Source organism: Leopardus geoffroyi, chromosome C1 (genome assembly GCF_018350155.1).
Source record: "Leopardus geoffroyi isolate Oge1 chromosome C1, O.geoffroyi_Oge1_pat1.0, whole genome shotgun sequence".
Lineage (NCBI taxonomy): Eukaryota > Metazoa > Chordata > Mammalia > Carnivora > Felidae > Leopardus > Leopardus geoffroyi.
The window spans coordinates 119,741,571-119,756,743 of NC_059328.1; the positions used below are offsets into that span (position 1 = coordinate 119,741,571).

A 15,173-nucleotide genomic window follows, 5' to 3' on the forward strand; every position below is an offset into this window, starting at 1 on the left:
ATGGGTGTTTATTACTTGTGCAATAAGCCACGGAAGCCTGTCCTAAGGGTAAGTATCATTGCTGTCTGCCTGCGACATTGTGGAGAGTGCTCCTCGGGCTCTGAAACACTCACTTGCAGATTTCACCGAATGCCAATAGTTCCACTGGGGAAGAAGTAGCCGCAGCATGAATATAGACATCCCCCCCGTTTGTCTCTGGGACGAGGTGGACTCGCAGAGCACCTGCTCCTGTTCGGAGGTGGCAGTCTGTGTTTGATCCTTCTGTCGCGTTCTGGTCACGCCCGGGAGCCCACCCTCCTAACCAAGGCTGGAGATGTGTTTGATGTTCGCAGAAGCCGGACGGCACATCAGGCACAAACTGCTCTTCCTTCGAGTTGACGTCAAAGTGAACAGCGAGGTTGCCGGCGCTGGTAAAAATGGAGAGACGTTTATCCTGAAGCAGCTCTGCTGTGTCAGACCGTCGCCAACCAAATGGCCGTTTTTGGAGGCTAGGCGAGACCTCTCTGAACTAGGTGATGAAGTAGGCCAGAGAACATCTATGTGAGGCTTTTGCACGCTATTTGATTGAAAGATGGTCCTGAGGCTCAAAAACCATATTAAAAATCTTGGAGTAGGAGATCTCTATGGTCCGTGTGAAGTTGAAAATATTGCCCTCTCCTTCTCCATCCCTCCTGACTCACACCCCCTGGGGGCCCATCCAACTATTCATATTAGTCCCAAAGAGGCTGAGTATGTCCCAACCAGCCTTCCCAGAAATGGCCGAAGGTCCTGCCCACCCGCCTCATCCCTGGAGCTCAACCATTGGCTGACTGCAGCTTTGTCCCTTGCCTTGCCTTACACTTCCCGAATTAGTTGTCCGTCTACATTCTCTTGGGTATCTGGCCCAAACTCTCCCTTTATATAAACTGGGCCAGGCCATCCTTTGGTCTAAAGTATGTGGAGCAAGAATGGAATACAAGCTGTGTTCAAATATGGCCCGTGGAAAGCCAACCCCATTTTGGTGATGCGGTGGTCACCTGTCAGCTCCCAGGGAAGCCCATGTGGACGGATTCATGGTGCTGGGGCTCTCTGAGAACTGCCACCCAGGCACGAGCCATCTGGGGCTCGGTGTTCGTGCATGGTAAGGTCCTCAGATGCTAGGGGTGGGAGGGAGTCCCACATGAGTTGGGAGGTCCTAGTGGTCATCATCTACCTCCTCCTCTTCCTCCTCCTCCTCATCACCGTGATCAAAGGGGAGGGAAACGGGGGGCCATTTACATCTCGACAGAGGCAACCGACAAGGCTTGGAGGAGCGGGATGTAGGGAACCCCCCCCACCCCCAGGGAAGCCCGCCTGCTCTCCAAGGATGCAGTTATCCACCAGGAGACGTGTTGGTATGCAAAGGAGCCGCCATAGTAAACAAGTCCAAAGGCTGAGGAAGCAGCCCCTGTCACCTGCCTCAACTCGAAGAACCTACTGGAAGAGGAAGAGAGTGAGGCAACACGGAGTGTGGGGTGGCCAGTGGGTGTGACAGGCCAAGACAGAGGGGCCAAGGGCGTGATGGAGAAGAGAGTGTGAATCTCAACCAGAAGGAAGATTGTTGGGGGGGGGGGGGCGGGGGAGGGGTGATGCTAGGAAGAGGGGGTGAGACCGGGGAAGGGCGAGCCTCACGCTCTGGATTTTCCAAGGCGCCTGCAGAGGTGTGTGACTCACTGCCCTGGATGCCTGGCAAGACCCACTGTGGCAGGTCCTGCCTCCTCTTGGAAAGCTCTATGGGAAAAGCTGTGCTGTGATTAAGATCTTTTAATTAAGGAAGCCGTTTGCACAGGATGCAACAAGAGGCTGATGGAGAGTTTGCTTAAATTGGATTTTTTTTTTTTTTGTTAACTAGAAAAATAATAAGAGGAACTCGTCTTTGTATAAGGAAGAGGGATGTGTCACTTTGAAGGGTGCCGGGTAGCGATCTGTGAATGAATTCATCTGCCCCTTCATACCGTGACCACTGGAAAATAACCGCTTATTGAATGCTTACTCTGGGCCACGCATTGTGCTGATGGCGTTACATGAACTCTGTCCCTTGCCCCATACAGCCACCCCCCTAGGCACATTCCCTGCCTTTCCTGCAGATGAGAAAACAAGCCTCTTTGTGTGGAAGACACCTCCACCTGCTCCTTGAGGGAGAAGCCAATCATGAACAGGGAGGCAGGATGGAGGTAAATTTGAGCCCCAGTTTCCTGCTTTCTTACGGTTTCTGTCTCTCTCCTGTATGGTTTAAGCCCCTCCCCCCCATCATGTCCTATCTGACCACGCATCCGTCTTAAGCTCCCCCATGTCCCGCCCCGACTGTCCCCAGGGACACACTGCACAGTGTCCTGGGGCCCCGTGGCAGCTGACTTCCACGTCCTGAACCCAGGCAGGCGAGACGATGTCTGTGCTGGTCACCTGTCTGATCCTTCCTTCAGTGTGGCGACAGCCCTGGATACGACAACGTAAGAGACGGTCCTGGGCACTGGGGCTGACCCTGAGTCAGAGCTTCTGCCTCCCCACACAACCCCTGCTGCTGGCTTCATTCTGAGGACTGAAGCTTTCTTGGTTCCGAGCGGTCCAGTGGCCTTGTTTTTGTCCAGAGTAACCTACTGACATCCAGCAATGACTGAAGGACATCTCCTGGACTCTACACTCTGTGAACGAGACCCCACCTGCCTGGCCCTGCCCTCAGAGCTAGTTTCGTCACCTCTGTCCCTCTCTGCTCTAGGCTCAGAAGCCAGGTTCCAGCATCAAGTCCTATCATATGTGTGTGTCCTGTGTGTGTCCCAGCACCCCTCTCTTTGGGGGAACCCTCCCCGTACTGTTCCACAGCGTTTCTGCTCAGGTGATGAGTTTTGGGTCGGAGAGACTGCAGCCATCACTCTGTGCCAGGCCAGCCAGGGGACTCCACCTTCTTGACCCCAGTAATCTGTTCCAGAAGGGCGTGTGACCCACACCAGGCCAATCAGAGTCCTCGGGGCTTTCTGGGGGTCCTTGCAGGAGCAACAGGGCCCATCCCTCTAGGGCCAGGAGAGCTCGTAGCAGCACAGAGCCTTTCTGAGAGGGAGGCAAGGCCAGCCCAGCAGCTCTGAGAGAGACCGTGGCCCTAGATCCCACTGTGCCTGAAGGCACTTTCCTGCCTTGTGAGCCATAAATTTTGTTTTGTTTCTCGTATAGGAGTCTGAATGTAGGGTTTGACACTTGTAATTGAAAGAGTTCTGCCTATCACAGTTTTTTTTTCTATGAAAAGAAACCCAGTTTCAAGTTTTAGCAGAAGACGCGGGAGAGCAGGTGTGGCATGAGTCTGAGTTGCCATGGCATCGACTCCTAGCTTCTGCTTGTTTGTTTGGTTTTGGTTTGAAATGTTTTTATTTGGCTACGTACAGAATTCTCTTTATTTTTATCTGTTAATTTTTCTAACTGTTTATTTTTATTTTGAGAGATAGGGAGCAAGCGGGGAAGGAGAAGAGAGAGAGAGAGAGAGAAAGAGAGAGTGCGACAGAATCCCAAGCAAGCCCCGCTCTGTCGACGCAGAGCCTGATGTGGAGCTCGAACTCGTGAACCGTGAGACCATGATCTGAGCCGAAGCGAAGAGTCGGATGCTTAACCGACGGAGCCACCCAGGCGCCCCTCTACAGAATGTTTTTTTAGAAAACTTTTCTCTTAAGAAAAATTCCAAACACATGCAAAAATAGAGAATAACATAATGAACGCTCTCTTGTCCATGGGTATTGTAAATCTTTCTAGCAGCATAGAGTGTTAAAATTTATTTGGGAAATATTGGTTGAGCTCTTGTTGTGTGACGGGGACTGTTCTAGGTGCTGGAGGCACCGCAGTGGCGAGACTCAGTTCTTTGTTGGAGCTTGACTGCCAGTGGGGACTACGGCCATCGCAGGTTCACAAATGCACACCCAAGGTCATCTCAGATAACGATAAATGGTGAGAAGAAGATGAGTCGGGGCCCCGAGTGAATGAGGAGGGAAAGCTCTTTTCAAGAAAGGCCATCTGAGCTGTGACTTGAATGATGAGAGGGAATCCTTTGCCGTAATGACTTGCAGGAGAGTTCCTGGCAGTTTGAGCCGTGTGTCCAAAATACCAGATGAGGAAGAAGGCATGCTTCAGTTGCATGCCTTGGTATGGGCTTAGGTATGGGCTTAGGCAAAAAGAGCATAATGTGGCTACCAACCAGGACCCTGGACTCCAATCTTGGGCCAAGGCTGCCGTGTTCGGTGGTATAGGTTGTGCACTGTACAATTCGAGGGAGAGCCATCCACACACAGCAGGGGTTGGCCAACATCTTCTGTGAAGGGCTGGATCGTAAATATTTTAGCTTTTGTGGGCCAGATGGTTTCTGTAACAACTACTCAATTCTGCTGTTGTAACACCAAAGCAACCACAGACAATATATAAATGAATGGGCATGGCTATGTTCCAACAAAATGTTACGGACACTGACATTGAATTTCAAAATTAAAATGAAAATAATTAAGATGAACCTTCTTTTGACTCTTGTTTTCAACCCTATAAAAACGTAAAACCCATCCTTAGTTTGTGGGTTGTACGGCAGACAGCAGACTGGATTTGGACCATGGGCTAGAATTTGCTGACATAAACCGTGTACGTAGTGGCCTGGTCGTCTGAATGTCTGTGTGCTTCACTGTCTCTGGTCACATCGTTACCCTCACTGGGAAGGTCTGCTGTCTCCCATGACCTGCCTTCCCTGGGCAGCAGCTGCAAAGACGGCATGGGAGTGACAAAGGTGAGTGAGACGGCTTCCTTGCTTGGAGGAAGCTTCCGGAAGGTTCATCCCTCCAGGGTCAAGCAGAGCTCCTGCTGGCAGTGGACACCCCCGGGTCGCCCTGCCCAACAGTGCTTCCTCCCCTCCCCCTGAACCCTAGGCTGCTTGGCACTTACTTCCACAATACTTCTTTGAGGGAGCTCTGTAGCCGGTTGTGAGTCTGCGTCCCTTCCCAGCTGGACAGGACCCCGGGCTTTGATCCCCAGCTGTACCTCGCTGAGTGTGCTGCTGTTCTGTACGTGTTCAGTTGGTTTGAAAAGAGCCTGATCGTATCAGGAAGGGTTGGCCTCCTGTGATGGGTGGGGTTCAGGGAGCAGGAGGAGAGGGGGTGGGGAGTTGGGAGAGGGAGGGGTGTGGCCAGATACTCAGACTGGATTTAATTGCGATTCATTACTGCTAATTCCATGGTCTCATTTGTCCACATTGGGCTGCCCCATAAATGGGTTTTATAAGGTCCTAATGATGAAAGGAAGACCATTTATAGAAATAAGTACCCAGCTACTCTGCTCTGATCGCTGTCTCCTTCTTGGCCACCTTCTGCAGTCACCTCTCCCTGGTCTCTGTAGGCTTTAATCTCTTGGTCACTTATCACCCATGGCCTTGTCAGCCCCTCATTAAGTAATTTCTGTTTAAACTGGGAAAAATAAAAACACCACCCTAAACGAAGCCACCGTCATCCGTTGCTTAGAGGCTTGCAACAGTTTGCTAAGCGGCCTCCTCACTCTTGCTCAGAACGTACTCTCAACTCGGGAGTCACTCTCCCGAGTGACTTGTCCTGTTGACAAACACATGCAGCTTGTCCTGTTGACAAACACAAACAACTTGTCCTGTTGACAAACACATGCAGCTTACCCCTGCGGTGGCCCCCTTTCCCAGCAGTAATAAAAATGCTTGTTCTCCTAGTGACTCAAAGGACGCCATGAGAGGGCTTCTTAAACTTTATTGTGCCCTGGAACCCTCTGGAAGTACAGCGAAGCCCACAGATCCCATCTCAGGATGTTTTGAAATACATGAAATAAAATGCGCAGAATTTCAAAGGCAGCCAATTGTCTCAGCCGGCTCGGGCTGCTGTAAAAAATACCATACGCCAGACTGAGAGGCTTATTTTTCTCACCGCTCTGGAGGCTGGAAGTCTGAGATCAGGCTGGCAGCATGGTCAGGTTCGGATGAAGTTTCTCTTCCTGGGTTTCGGAGGGCTGCGTTCTGTGTCCTCACATGGTCTTTCCTTGGTGCATGGCCATGGTGAGAGAGAGAGAGAGAGAGAGAGAGATCTTTCTCTTTCTTTTCTTCTAAAGGCGCGAATTCCATCTGGGGGTCCGCACTCTCATGACCCAATCGTCTCTCAAAGGCCTCATCTCCAAATACCATCACATTGCAGGTGAGGGTTTTGACACAGGGATTTTAGGACCCGCAGTTCATAGTGTGAGATTGGAGCACAGTTATCAGACAATTGACAACATCGGGATATAGTTGTTTAGGCACTGCATTGGTAATGCAGTATATAGGGAGTAGGGTTTAGAAATATCAACAGGCTCAAGTGTATTTTTGAAGGACACACCGGGGTGAAGGTTGCAGTGACTTAGCTTCAATAAGAACATGTAACCATGGGATTGTCTTGGGCAAGAGAATAGGCGTGTCATGTTGGCTGTGCCGATGCGGCCAGGACTCTTTTCTCAACCTGGTTCCTGACACACTGACTGCTCTCCATGCACCCTGCCCAGTATGATCTAACCCTCTGGTCTTTTTTTTTTTTTTTTTTTTTAAGTTTTTTATTTATTTTTGAGACAGAGAGAGACAGAGCATGAACGGGGGAGGGGCAGAGAGAGAGGGAGACACAGAATCGGAAACAGGCTCCAGGCTCCGAGCCATCAGCCCAGAGCCTGACGCGGGGCTCGAACTCACGGACCGCGAGATCGTGACCTGGCTGAAGTTGGACGCTCAACCGACTGCGCCACCCGGGCGCCCCTGGTCTTAACCTCTCAGACCTCACTCCTCACCTGCTCACTCTCTCTTGCCACCGTAGCCTTCTTGCTGTCTCTTCAACACTCTGGACGCATTTCTGCCCCAGGACCTTTGAGCCTGTTATCGTCTCCACCAGGACTGCTCTTTCGGCCAGTATCTATATGGCTCACTCCCTCACTTTTTTCAGATCTTTTCTCAAATACCACCTTATCAACCAATTCTTCCTTGGATATTTCCACCACTTCTGTGCTCCCCACTCCCCTGCCCTACTTTATTTTTCATATTTCCAACTAACCTACTCCATATTTTCCTAACCACTGCCTCTATCAGTGGGTCGAGCATAAGACCCATGGAGGGGGTGATGGACCTGTTTTGTTCAGCGCTGTACCCCCGATGCTGGGCACAGAGCAGGTACTCAAATACTTACTGATCAGATGGACAAACTAACATTAACATTGGCCCGAGCAAAACATAATCAGGGTGGTAAGCCTGCCCTTTAACTTTCTACCAAATTGTAGTATACGGAATCCCATTTTCTCATTGGTCTTCACTCGTACATCAGAAACGTGCTCCTGAATGCTAATAGACCACCTTAAAGAATTCAGTGGATATAGGGGAAAAGACCTACTTAAAGGTAAAATCTGAGGGGCACCTGGGGGGTCCAGTTGGTTGAGGATCCAACTCTTGGTTTTGGCTCAGGTTATGATCTCGAGGTTCCTGAGTTCGAGCCCCACGTTGGGCTCTGTGCTGACAGTGCGGAGCCTGCTTGGGATTCTCTCTCTCTCCCTCTCTCTGCCCCTCTCCTGCTCATGCTTGTGACCTCTCTCTCTCTCTCTCTCTCAAAATAAAGGAGTCAACTTAAAAAAATAAAAGTAAAATCTGATTATTGAGATGATATGTGAGGGGCAGGAGTGGCGAAGGGGGCCGACTAATCCTGGGTCACCGTTCGGCTGTGCGACCCTGGGTGGGAGCCTCACCCGCCTGAACCTCACTTCCTCATCTGCAAGAGGAGAGAGAATATCTCTCCTGATCTCGAAGGGCGATGCTGAGCTTTAAATGAGATAATTCACAAACGTGGCAAAATCAGGCGGCAGAAATAAATGACAGCTGTTGGCTGCACTTGTGATAAGTCAAAGAAGAAGAAAGCAGAAAGCAAATGGTTCCTGGAAGTTTTCTGCTCTGCTGGAGGCCTTGGAGGTCCTGGGGAAAAGCCACAGTCTTGCTGAAGGGAACATACCGTTCTGTCGTCCTCTCAGTATGTACTCTTACAGCCTTTCTCATCAGGGGAACTTCGTGCTCTGCGCCTGCCCCGGGCTCTGGCCGCCTGTGGATGCCTCTGGCTTTGAGAAAAGGTCCTGTAAATCAGAGCTGAAGGGACGGTGTGGAGCCATTCAGGCCAGGCTGGGATTCAAAAGGCAGCAGGAAATGAATACGTTTGTTGGAACACGCAGCAAAGGGGACTTCAAACGTCTGAGCAGTGAGTCATTAGGTGCACGGAGCTAGTGAGCCGGCCCTGGCTCCCAGGCCCGTGGCCACTATTGGGAGATCAAGCTACGAATACGACGGGACACATTCCAGCCCACAGCAATGATTTTCAGAGCAGCTTCTGTTCCAAATGATCTGTCGCTTGCCTCCCGCTCATTAATGCCGATGATCGAGAGTTGACTGACCGTAACTACGTTACGGATTACTTTAGCCATCCACTCGCCAGATTTTTGAAGAATGTGCATTTATTTATTTTGAGACAGCGACATAGAAAGAATGCAAGAGGGGGAGGGCAGAGAGAGAATCCCAAGGAGGCTCCATGCTGTCAACACAGAGCTTGATGCGGGGCTCGATCTCACGAACCATGAGATCGTGACCTGAGCCGCGACCAAGAGTCAGACACTTAACCGACAGGCCCCCCCAGGTGCCCCTATTCACCAGATAGATTTCTTTAAAAAAAAATTTTTTTTTTCAACGTTTATTTATTTTTGGGACAGAGAGAGACAGAGCATGAACGGGGGAGGGGCAGAGAGAGAGGGAGACACAGAACCGGAAACAGGCTCCAGGCTCTGAGCCATCAGCCCATTCCCTGACGCGGGGCTCGAACTCACGGACCGCGAGATCGTGACCTGGCTGAAGTCGGATGCTTAACCGACTGCGCCACCCAGGCGCCCCTCACCAGATAGATTTCTTAATCACCAATTATATACGGAGCACTAAGGACACTGGGTGGGGGGGGGGGGGCTTACAAAGATGAACCATAGCTGACAACGATAAAGAATTTTGAAGTTCATAAAAATAGTCTCACGTTATCCTCAACGTGGGAGGGAGGTGGAGGCTAACTTATTTTAATGACTGATTTGTTGAGACTGATTGAATCCACTCATTAAATCATGCAGTAAACACTTAGTACCTACCACATGCCAGGTGCTGTGTTAGATCCTAGGGGGTGCATAATAAACGAAACAAAGACCCGCCAGCGTTGAACTTGCCTTCTGTAGGAGAGATGGACCAGCAATGAGCAAGCAAAGGAACGTGTAGTGTAATGTTGGAGTGACAGTAAAGTACTAGAAGAACCATGAGGCTGGGCAGGGGACGGTTGATACAGAAGTTATTAGTGGACAGGAGGTGGCGATGATTTGAAAGAGCTAAAGGAAGGGAGAGTCAGCTGGGCACTTACGTGAGGGAGCAATGGTTTTCTGGATTCCTCTCTGGAAACTGAACCTCAGGAAAATGACGTGATGTTCTCAGAGCGGGGCCACTGCCCTGACCTCAAGACTGGAACCCGTACCACCCAGCTTAAAAAAAAAAAAAAAATCCTGCTCCTGGGGCACCTGGGTGGCTCAGTTGGTTGAGCGTCTGACTCTTGGTTTCAGCTCAAGTCATGATTTGGGGTTTGTGAGTTCAAGCCCCACTTTGGGGTCTGTGCTGACAGTGCAGAGCCTGCTTGGGATTCTCTCTCTCTCTCTCTCTCTCTCTCTCCCCCCCCTTTCTCTCTGCCCCTCCCTCTCCCTCTGTCAAAATAAATAAATAAACTTAAAAAAAAAATACTGCTCCTGTCTTCAAGAAAGCCCGTAGCCCCATAGTCAAATACAGCCTCTAGCTGGCTCTGACTCCATAAAGAGTGTGCGATGTCCTATAACAGAGCCACATGCACACACACACCCTACCTGGGTAGAGACACGCATAGGCTCCCCCAAAGCAGGGGCGGGAGAGGTAACGGAATCATGAATTAAGACCCTGTTCGTTTACAGTTCTTTGAGATGAGTTGGCTACTTCTGCTCATTCATTCTGAAGATTAGCATATGACAATGTTGCCCAAGTTTTATACCCTGAGGTGAGTGAATGCAAAACTCACCCCAAAAAAATGTGTGTCACCCGCAAATTCCCTTTTCCGTAAGGGCAGAAGGAGTTGGCCGTCACAATATCTTCAGAAATAGAACTGAAAAATTTTTTCGCTCCCCAATCTGCCTCACCAGCTCGGGAGCTGAAAACGCATGTTGGAGATCCGGCCTCTGAGCGAGATGGGCATTTGGAAGGTCCCTGCCCTGATCCTACCTACTGGGTAAGAGAACTCAGCTACTAGTTCCAAAAATCCCCCAAAAACAACCACCACCAACGCCCCAAACCAGAAACCACAAAAAAAAACCCCAAAAAACAAAAAGCAAAAATGAACAAACACAACACAACACAGCAATCATGCAGAGAGACCCTAAGGACAGGGGAAGGGACCAAAACACATTCTTACTTTCCTCTGTACTTCCGAAAGATTTATTTGGTGCTTGAGAGTCCAGATGTTTTTTTCCCTCCCTCTTAAGTGTCATTTTTTCTCCTTCTGTGTTTACAGGTGATGCACGTTTATTATAGGAAGTTAGAAAATACAGAAAAAGGAAAAGAGTAAACATTTCACCCATAATCTGGCCACCAAGAGAAAACAACAACATTGTTTTGTTTTCTGATCTTTTTCTACTGGGCTTGTATGTTTCTTCCTTGTGGATATCTAGTTGTATTTATAACTGAGTTTCTTGTGTTTCAATTAGCCAGACAGGGTTACATATGTATCTCTTCATATTATGAAAAACTCTTCACAAGCATCATATTGAGTTTTTAAAGTTTTCCCCTCGATTTTGAAAGTACTACATGTTTATTGTGGCAACTTTGGGATACACACACATGCACACGCACACAATTATTTTGTGTGTGCCAAAGCATGCTATCAGCAGGGTGAGGAAACAACCCGTGAATCGGAGAAAACGTTTGCAAACTATCTGCAAGAGGTAGATATCCAGAGTACCTTAAAGAACTTTTTTTTTTTAAATTTTTTTTTCAACGTTTATTTATTTTTGGGACAGAGAGAGACAGAGCATGAACGGGGGAGGGGCAGAGAGAGAGGGAGACACAGAATCGGAAACAGGCTCCAGGCTCTGAGCCATCAGCCCAGAGCCCGACGCGGGGCTCGAACTCACAGACCGCGAGATCGTGACCTGGCTGAAGTCGGACGCTTAACCGACTGCGCCACCCAGGCGCCCCAAGAACTTTTACAACTCAAAACAAGCAAACCAAAACAAAACAGCCCGGTTAAAAACGAACTCAGGGTTCGACTAGGTATTTCTCCAAAGGAAATGCTCAGATGGCACATAAGTACATGAAAAGATGCCAAAGTAAGTATTTTTTGGGGAAATGCAAATCAGAACTACATAGTGGGTTCTCCTTCACAGCCTTTAGGATGGCTATTATCAACACAGGAGTGGGGCGCCTGGGTGGCTCAGTCGGTTAAGCATCTGAGTTCGGCCCCAGGTCATGATCTCTCGGTTCATGAGTTCGAGCCCCACGTCGGGCTCTGTGCTGACAGCTTGGAGCCTGGAGCCTGCTTCGGATTCTGTGTCTCCCTCTCTCTCCCTGCCCTTCCCCTGCTCATGCTCTGTCTCTCTGTCTCTCAAAAATGAATAAATGTTAAGAAAAAAATTAATCGAAACAGGAGATGATAATAATATGAGGTGCTGGAGAGGATGTGGGGCAGTTGGAACCTGGTGCGTTCCTGGTGGGAAGGTAAGACAGGGCAGCTGCTGTGGAAAATAGTGTGATGGCCTCTCGAAAAAATTAAACACGGAATTACCATGCGATGCGTCAACTGTACTGCTGGGAATGCACCAGAGGGACTGAAAGCGGGGAGCTGGACAGACGTTTGGCACGCCCACGTTCGTCTTCATGGCAGCGTTACTCACACGAGCCAAGAGGTGGGAACAATCCGCATGTCCATCAGTGGACGGATGCGTAAACAAAATGTGGTATATGCACACAAAGGAGTATTACTCAGCCTTAAAAAGGAAATTAATTTTGACCAGGAAAAAACTATTCTGATACGCGTTAAAACGCTAAGGGAGACTTTTTCGGGACTATTGTAATTTGCGTCAACAGCATCGCTAGAGGGGAGAAAACATGGGCTTGATCCTGAATGCAACAGAGACACATGGGGATTTGTAGCCAAGGAGCAGAGTGCAGGTGGGGGAGGGGCTGGAAAATTACCAAGAGGAGACATCCAGGGTAGGGGGCTTCAGTCGGTTACGACTGAACAGGATTCTTGCTGACAACAGGCCAGGGACTCGTAGGACACTTGCTGTGATTAGGTGGTGCTGTTCCCGGCAAGGACGAAGACCAAGGGTAAGGCCAGTCGAGTAAAGGGCTCAGAAGAGCCTGAGTAATGTTTGATTACAAAGAGAGCCTTTGTGGGGCACCTGGGTGGCTCAGGTCATGATCTCGCAGTTCATGGGTTCGAGCCCTATGTGGAGCTCTCTGCTGTCAGCGTGGAGCCTGCCGCAGATCCTCTGTCGCCCTCGCTCTCTGCAGACGCTCCTAGTCTCAAGGATAAATAAACATAAAAAAAGAAAGGAGAGATGCATTTCAATGGCACATACTACACTATGGCTCCATTTTGGAGACGTAAGGCTGACTGATCTCAGCCAGACAAAAAAGGACAAATACTGTGTGATCCCACTTACACGAGACAGTAATGTTGTCACAGTCACAGAGACAGAAAATGGAATGCTGGTGGCCAGGGGCTGTGGGAGGGGCCAGTGGGAAGTTATTGCTTCATGCATAAACTTTCACTTTGGGAACTGGAAAGTTCTGGAGATGGATGGCGGTGAGGGCTGCACAACAGCGTGAATTGTACTTAATGTCACTGAACTCTACACTTGGAATGCTTAAATGGTGAATTTTATGTTTTATACACTTTACCACCATGAAGAAAACAATGCCAATAAAATCATCAGTCTTTCTAGTGCCCAGAGAAAATCTCTATTAACATTGTGATGTATTCCCTCTTTATCCTGTGTCTATCTGTATGCATACCTAGCTCGCGGTTTGCATATATAGATACGCATATGTTTATATATATAAACATGACATAGTCAAACTCATACTAAATATAGGATTTATATATTTAATAGGCATTGTCACGTTAAACATTTACTGGTTGATAAACAATCTTTAAAAATTTTTTAATCTTTTTTTAATGTTTTAAATTTTTTATTTAGTTTTTTTTTTGGGGGGAGAGAGAGCGTGAGTGGGGGAGAGGGGCAGAGAGAGAGAGAGAGAGAGGGAGAGAGAATGAGAGAGAGAGAGAATCCCAACCAGGCTCCAGGCTCAGCATGGAGTGTGGGATCACGACCAGAGCCAAAATCAAGAGTCAGATGGTCAACCGACTGAACCACCCAGGCGCCCTGATAACCAACCTTTTTCGACATCATTTAAAATCACTCCATTTCATTCCATCATAGTCATTATGATGGAATAATGACATAGTAAAAGTCATTACTATAGATATTTTCCCCTATAATCTATTGTTGCATCTATGTTACTTCTATTTCTTCATGATTATAAATGATTCTACAATGAACATCTTCATTTATAAGACTCCTTCCCCCTGCATTCAGATTCTTTCTTTAGTTCAGCTTCCCCAGCCTGAAATACTCAAAGGGCGTGAATATTTTGAAGCCCTACGTCAAATTAGCAAGGTGACTTTATTCCTTCCTCCCCTCTCCCTTCCTCTCTCCCTCCCTTTCTTCTCTACCTTCTCTTCCTTCCTCCCCTCCCTCTATCCCTCCCTCCTTTCCTTCCTCTTCCTTCTTTTTTTTCCTACTCTTTGAGGAGTGGGGCAGGCAGAATTTTAGATGGGCCTTAAGATTCTTGACATCTGGTATACACACAACTCCATTTTTCAGCCAAACATCCGTCTAGAGCCTGCTGTGAAGAGATTTTGCAAGAGTCTTTAAGTGCCCTCAAACTCTCCCTTAATACAGGGAGGGTATCTGGGTGGGCCTGACCTAATCACATGACCCTTTAAACGTAGGCCTGAGGTCCGAGACAGAGAGCGAGATCTCTCATGGCCAGAGAAGGTGCTAGACTGAAAGCAGAGGTGAACTCCTGGTTTCTTGAGATAAACAAGCGTCGGTTCTCAAGGTCTGTCCACTGAGACCAGGAGAGCGGCAACATCTCACCGTGAGGACTCTGAGAGACTTCATGGCACACGCCCCTCCTCTGCAGCTTGTCATCGGGTCTAGAGATTTCTGTCCACCCTCCAGGAGCACATGCAAGGCCCTGGGGCACCAGGCCAAGAAAGAGAGGCTGATTCTGAAGTCCTGAGTCTTGCTGATGTCGGGCCTATTCTTGTCGTCTGGTTTCCTGTCCGAGGATCACCGCCTTTTCTGGGACCCCAGGAATGCCTTCTGCACCTCCCGGCAGGTTAGATTCCACCTTCTATGTGCTGGTGTGCAGCTGCCTTCCAGCCTGCCTTGCCCGAGAGTGTCCCCATACGCCCATCGCCCCATAATGAGTACCCCATCCACTAGAGAGAGGGGACGGCACCCTGGCCACCAACCTCAAGTCCAGTGGCAGGCTTTGACTTATAAAACGATGGACTCAGGCGAGAGAGGTTGGGGCGACATGGAGGGCAGGTGACTGGGGCGTCTCCACGGTCCCCTAGATGGGGGTGAGGCCCTGGGCAGGGACGTCTTCAGATAGGAGCAGCCGAGGCTGGAGAGAAGGACTGGGCACCACGGGGCCCCCACCCGAGCCCCAGTGCCTGTATTATCTCCGCGGTGGAGCCCAAGCGGGAGGCTTTGGGAGAGGCGGGAGGAAACCACAGCCTGGCATTTCAGAGGGAAGGAGGGGAGAGAGAGGCAGAAGGAAGAAGGTTTGGCAGTGCGGAGGCAGGAAGCAAAGCAGGTAACGGGGACTTGCCCGGCGGAGCCTGTATGGAATCCTCCCTTTGTTTACAGAGAAAGCAAGAGTCCGGGAGATACACAATCTGGGCAAGGGAGCCCTGCCACGGGGACGGGTTTGTCTAACATCTTGATCTACTTTCTGCAACTTTCTGGATGGAGAAAACCCCCACGCCCCCGTGCCAAGCCATTTCCCGCCC

The 15,173-nt window shown here is 49.4% G+C and overlaps 1 long non-coding RNA gene across 1 annotated transcript; it reads right to left on the minus strand.

The window, feature by feature from the left end:
• Positions 1 to 3,624: 3,624 nt before the first annotated feature.
• On the minus strand, positions 3,625 to 8,317 carry LOC123598822. The gene is made up of 4 exons (XR_006712810.1): positions 8,004 to 8,317; positions 5,919 to 6,029; positions 4,921 to 5,094; positions 3,625 to 4,737 (listed from the first exon to the last, which is right to left on the minus strand). It is a non-coding gene; the product is annotated as an uncharacterized LOC123598822 (long non-coding RNA).
• Positions 8,318 to 15,173: the final 6,856 nt, after the last annotated feature.